The sequence below is a fragment of the Ascaphus truei genome, chromosome 14, assembly GCF_040206685.1.
Source record: "Ascaphus truei isolate aAscTru1 chromosome 14, aAscTru1.hap1, whole genome shotgun sequence".
Taxonomy (NCBI): domain Eukaryota; kingdom Metazoa; phylum Chordata; class Amphibia; order Anura; family Ascaphidae; genus Ascaphus; species Ascaphus truei.
In genome coordinates, this window is record NC_134496.1 from 35028042 (window position 1) to 35034369 (window position 6328).

Consider the following 6328-nt stretch of genomic DNA (forward strand, 5'->3'; position numbering starts at 1 on the left):
AAATTCAATTATAACTCCATGCAACGTGACGTATTTACGTGTGGCAAGATACATGTGTAAAAATGTACACCCTAAATCAATGTAAATGCAAATAAAAATTCTGGCAATACTTCTGAATGTTCATAAAACCACTGTTTATTCCTGCATTAATTAAAGCAGCATCTTAAAATTAATTCCCCAAGACACACACTTACTCTTTTCTCGGATCACATGACCTACTTACAGTATATTCAATAATACTATAATTGTGTTTCTTGGAGTTTGGGGTATAAATTGGAACCTCTAATAAACAGATGTTATATGTAATACTAGCTGAGAGACCCGGCGTTGCCCGTGAGTTAAATTTCCCGCTAGAAGGGGGGGATGGACAGCGGACAGGAGGGGGGGGCGTGGACAGGAGGGGGGGACAGTGGCAGGAGGGGGGGGGACAGTGGACAGGAGGGGGGGGACAGTGGACATGGGGGGGACAGTGGCAGGAGGGGGGGGGCAGTGGCAGGAGGGGGGGGACAGTGGCAGGAGGGGGGGACAGTGGACAGGGGGGGACAGTGGACAGGGGGGGGACAGTGGACAGCAGGGGGGGGCAGTGGACAGCAGGGGGGGGCAGTGGACAGCAGGGGGGGGAAGTGGACAGCAGGGGGGGCAGTGGACAGCAGTGGACAGCAGGGGGGGCAGTGGACAGCAGGGGGGGCAGTGGACAGCAGGGGGGGGCAGTGGCCAGGGTGGGGGGGGGGTTGTTGTAGCGCTCACCTCGGTTGGGAGAGAGGGGGGAGGAGCCTGAAGTTGGCGGCGGGCGCTGCCATCTTAGCCACTCGGCGCCGCGAGGCAGCTGCAGGAGGAAAGGGGTCCTTTCGGAGGCTGCCTGCCCACTGCCTGTCCCCCCGCCGGGGAGGGAAGTGAGCGCCGGGGAGGGAGGGAAGTGAGCGCCGGGGAGGGAGGGAAGTGAGCGCCGGGGTGGGAGGGAAGTGAGCGTTGGCGGCTGGCCAGGAGGGCCGCGCTGCGCTTCCCCTCCTCCGGGAGCCGGTGCAGGGCGGCGCACGTGAAGGTGAGTGTGATGGCGGGGTGGGGGAGAGAGGACAGAGAGAGAGTGTGTGTGTATGTGTGTGTGTGTGTGGCCGAGGGGGAAGAGAGTGGCAGTTGGCCAGAGGCTGAGGACCAATCAGATTCACCGCAGCTAGCACTAACCTTTCGATTTTATATATTAAGATGTAATCAGTATCCATGGGATCCTGTGAAGCTGAAATGCACTACTCTCAGCTCTGGGGACCCCAGTTTCCTGAGAAATGTACCTCCACTATTTTCCGCTAAAGAGACAGTAAAAACCAACATGGCAGCTGGAGTCATCCAATAGGAAGACACAATGTTGTTTCGCCCGTTGCCGGTACGGGTTCTTATTGGCTTGGTGGAATAAGGCTGACATGGTGGCCATTTTGACTTCCATAAATATTTTTAAAAAAGCAGTACCCGCAAACAAAAATAAACCTTTCTTTGGATCCAAGGGTCTCTGATGTTGAGCGTCGTCCCCAGGTGCAGAGGACCCCCCCCCCCAGTTCCAATTGGGGAAAAAAGAGTAGGTGGTATTGCTGCTTTAAATTAATTAGCATTTCCCCTTTTACAACTGCAATATATCTTGCTATTGGTGCCTTAATAGAAGCAAAGGTCACAAGTGTCAGTAAACTAATTCCGCACATTAAAACATTAACATTGACAACTATCATCATTTCCTATGAAAGCTTGGCTTAGAGTGACTAAACAAGCATTTAAAGAGCAATTTAAAGGGGGAAAACATCAAATCCAATTTCTTTTCCTCAGGATTACAGAAATGATTGTTATTGATAAAACTCTGGTGTATGGACAAAACTGTTTCGGGTGCATGGCATTCGCTGCCGAGAATCTCTTACAGTGTAAGTGTATTAAGAAGATGTACAGACAATTTACCTTTCAACACCTGACCTTACACCTGCTATACAGACCAAAGTTTCTGAATGCCTCTCTGGAATATCATCCTGGATGGCCATCCGCCGACTGAAACTTAACATGGCAAAAACAGAGCTCCTTATACTACCTCCCAAACCTGGCCCTACTACATCCTTCCACATTGCTATTGGAAATACGATCATTCACCCAGTAGCCCAAGCACGCTGCCTAGGGGTCACACTTGATTCCTCTCTCTCATTCTCCTCTCATATTCAAAACGTTTCTAAAACTTGTCGCTTTTTCCTCCGCAATATCACAAAGATACGACCTTTCCTCTGTTACTCAACTGCTAAAACTCTGACTCAGGCCCTCATTCTCTCACGTCTCGATTACTGCAACCTCCTGCTGTCCGGCCTTCCAACCTCTCACCTGTCTCCCCTACAATCTATCCTAAACACTGCTGCCAGAATCACTCTACTCTTTCCTAAATCTGTCTCCGCATCTCCCCTCCTGAAATCCCTCTCCTGGCTTCCGATTAAATCGCGTATCTCACACTCAATTCTACTGCTCACTTTTAAAGCTTTACATTCTTCTGCCCCTCATTACATCTCAGCCCTAATTTCTCGCTATGCACCATCACGACTCTTGCGTTCTTCTCAAGGATGTCTTCTTTCTACCCCCTTTGTATCTAAAGCTCTCTCCCGCCTTAAACCTTTCTCACTTTCTGCCCCACACCTCTGGAATGCCCTTCCCCTCAATACCCGACTAGCCCCCTCGCTATCCACCTTTAAGACCCACCTTAAGACACATCTGCTTAAAGAAGCATATGAGTAGCACTGGATAATCATGGACACATGACACAAAGCTTGGCCCCCTGCAGACGCACTTACTAGTATTCCCTCCTACTGTCTCTGTACGTTCTCCCTACCTACCAATTAGATTGTAAGCTCCTCGGAGCAGGGACTCCTTCCTTAATGTTACTTTTACAGTATGTCTGAAGCACTTATTCCCATGATCTGTTATTTATATTTGTTATTTATATGACATGTATTACTACTGTGAAGCGCTATGTACATTTATGGCGCTATACAAATAAAGACATACATACATACATACATACATTTGTATAGAATACAAATCAGCAGTTGTGAAATGAAAATAAAGAAAAACAATATGTTGCAGTGTTTTCTGACTCAGTCGAATCTGCCCAGGTATAATTTAACCCATTTATTAAACACAGTCAGCCTATCCAACTTCTTATGTCTTTCTATCATATCCTTCCAATACACTGAGAATCAGATAACATCTTAGCATTCACAGGAATGGAAGTTACATAGTTACATAGCAGATGAGGTTGAAAAAAGACATATGTCCCTCAAGTTCAACCTATGCTAAAAGTAGAAAGTGAATGTATAATTTACTGTGTAGGGCCCTGCTTCTCGGTATATTGGATAGGGGAATATGAGAGGTACTGTAGGACAGGGCGGCCTCGTTTTATTAATGGGTCAAATCCTACCTTGGCAGATTCCATTGCATAGGGGCCAAAGGAAGCAAGCAAACATTTTTATTTCAGATACAGGCATACCCCGCATTAACGTACGCAATGGGACCAGAGTATGTATGTAAAGCGAAAATGTACTTAAAGTGAGTCACTACTTTTTTTCACTTATTGATGCATGTGCTGTACTGCAAACGTCATATACGTGCATAACTGGTGTAAATAAGGCATTTGTAACAGGCTCTATAGTCTCCCCGCTTGCGCACAGCTTCGGTACAGGTAGGGAGCCAGTATTGCTGTTCAGGACGTGCTGACAGGCGCATGCATGAGCTGCCGTTTGCCTATTGGACGATATGTCCTTACTCGCGAGTGTACTTAAAGTGAGTGTCCTTAAACCGGGGTATGCCTGTAGTCAGTCAAGACTCAATGTTAAGGATAACGTCTGGCGCTTCGAGAGATCAAGAGTTGCATATGCATCCGTTGTACTATATCATATTGCCAACCAGTGAGTATGGTCAAATGTTTTGCATGTAGCTTTCGCACATCATAAAGCAGAAATGTTTTTTTTACATACTCTCTCTGACCTCATCTGTGGACTGTTGACCTCATCAGTGGACATCTGACCTCTGGTTTTGACATTAAAAAAAAAACATTTATGGCAGCTATTTCATGAATAGAAAGTTACAGAAGCATCTCTAGGGACCTTTTTCTCACACACAAAACAACACATTTCAAAATGTGCCAGGCTCCGGGAGTCATGGGATCTTGCTTTTTTAAAATAAAACGGAAAACCTGTGTGGAAACTGTTGTGCCTCAGTTTCAAAATAAAACGTGGAAAGTGGAGAAATATCGACATTTTCGCCAAATCTCCCAAATACATTTTGAACGTGAAAAAAATATATATCATTAACAAAAATTGCAAAAAATTGCAAAAAAAAAATAGTTTCAAGATTTGTGAACTTGTTTGTGACCAGCTTGCACATAGTCATCTTAGTATTCCATCATCGGGAATCGGGAGAACCCTGGATCAGATCCATGGGATCCCCAATTCAGGTAAGTGTGGAGAGCTGCTTTAAATCATTTTCATTGTGAGAGTGTAATTATCATTTGTATCCAGCTCATCCTCTAACACCTACATCCATTGTGATTACACAATTAGTGAGAATATGCGTTAAAATCTTGTAAGTGATTGGAATTCGACTGATTTGTCTGTAGTTCTTGAGGTCTTCTTTGTCTCCTGTCTTGTGCATGATAATTAATATGGTATTGAATCCATGTTCCCCAGGGGCCTTCCCATTCTTCATGGACTTTATTGTCTTTGCCACTTCTTCTGGAAGGACGCATGGTACAACACTGGTGGTTTCTTCTTGCTCTTCCTCTACTGGATTATGCCCTGTGTTCTTGCACAATTTCATGTAGAATTCTCAACTCTCTTTATAATAAGTGTTGATCCATTCTCTTGTTTCAATGCAATGATTTGCCTCTTCCCAATTATGAGTCGCTGCTTTGTCTTCTTTAAGCTTTTGTTATCCTCGATAGCCTCCTTCGCCATATCACAGTATTATAGAAAAAATGGGAATGAATCCCACAACTGATGCTCCAAAGTCACAAAAGGCAAAAAAAGGGCAGAAAGAATCTGTATATAATCTCATGAGATCTATCAGTATAGATCATAAAAGTGTATGGGACACAGTATGGGCTGATATAAATAATTTTTATAGAGCATAATAAAAACGTGGTAAAAAATGCAGGTAGGGGGTGAATGTAGCAGCAGAAAAGAGCGTTTCCATACTGGAGCGTTCACTGGTGAGGTGACTTGTCCGGCATTGAGGCAACCCACAGTCCCTGCAACCCCCAATGCAGCCTGCTGTCACACACGAGCTCCAACAGTCAGCAACGGATAAAGGGTAACTCACGGCTCCGTAGATCCCGTGTCGGTGTACAAAGCAGCCAAAGAACCGGTCTCCAATGAGGCATGCTCCAGACAAAAATAGCCCTTTTCACCTTTATTACATAGCCCGCTTTGAAGTTTTTTGGCAAACATTCCCAGCAGCACAATGGTGGCAAAAACACTGCACCCGATTTATGATTCCCGCCCGCATTTAAACCAATGGGATATTTTCTATTGATAGCTCTGGTACAGATATTTTGCACTAGTTTTGACTCCATTTTGGAACTGGGTGACTATGACAGATAACCCTCTTGGAGCTCTACTAAGTTAATAACAAAACAGGATTTATTAAGTAAAAAAAATCCCATTGATTGCTAAGGTAATTAACTTGCTGATAAATCTGGCGGAAGATTTACAGCCAGGGACTTTGATGACCAATCACCTTCAGACATCATGACCTCCGGCTGCAGCATGGTCACTTGCTCGCTTTCTAGGGCTGATAGGGTGTTGACTGTTCCAATGGAGCGTCCATCACAATCGAAACAGGAGTGGAGCCCCTTCACTTCCGTTTCCGGTACCCGAGCACCAACGCACCGGGAGCGATCACGTGACAGGAAAGTGCCAGGGGTCCCGCTTATCATTTTATTTATACATTGTTATTCAATACATATGATTATCCTTAAATAAAAAGGCCACTTATGGTATTACATTGATGCGTACGTTCACTTCACTTGATAAATGATGGGATTAAAGAGTAGTGACACGTTATCAATTCTTACAAAACTGCCAGCTGTGTTTTTTTAGTAGGTTGGAAGTAGGGGGGTTTCTGTGGCTGAACCGTGTTGATTTCAGCACCGGGAACACCCTGATTCCAGAGATACTTACCACCATAGGGGGTGTCATTATCTCTGTGGAGTTTAAATGTCCTGCTCACGTAGGCCAATAGGAAGCCGCAATGGGTGACATCACGGCTTCTTATTGGCCCATGTGATGCAGGGCTTTTTAACCGCCATATTATGAACCCA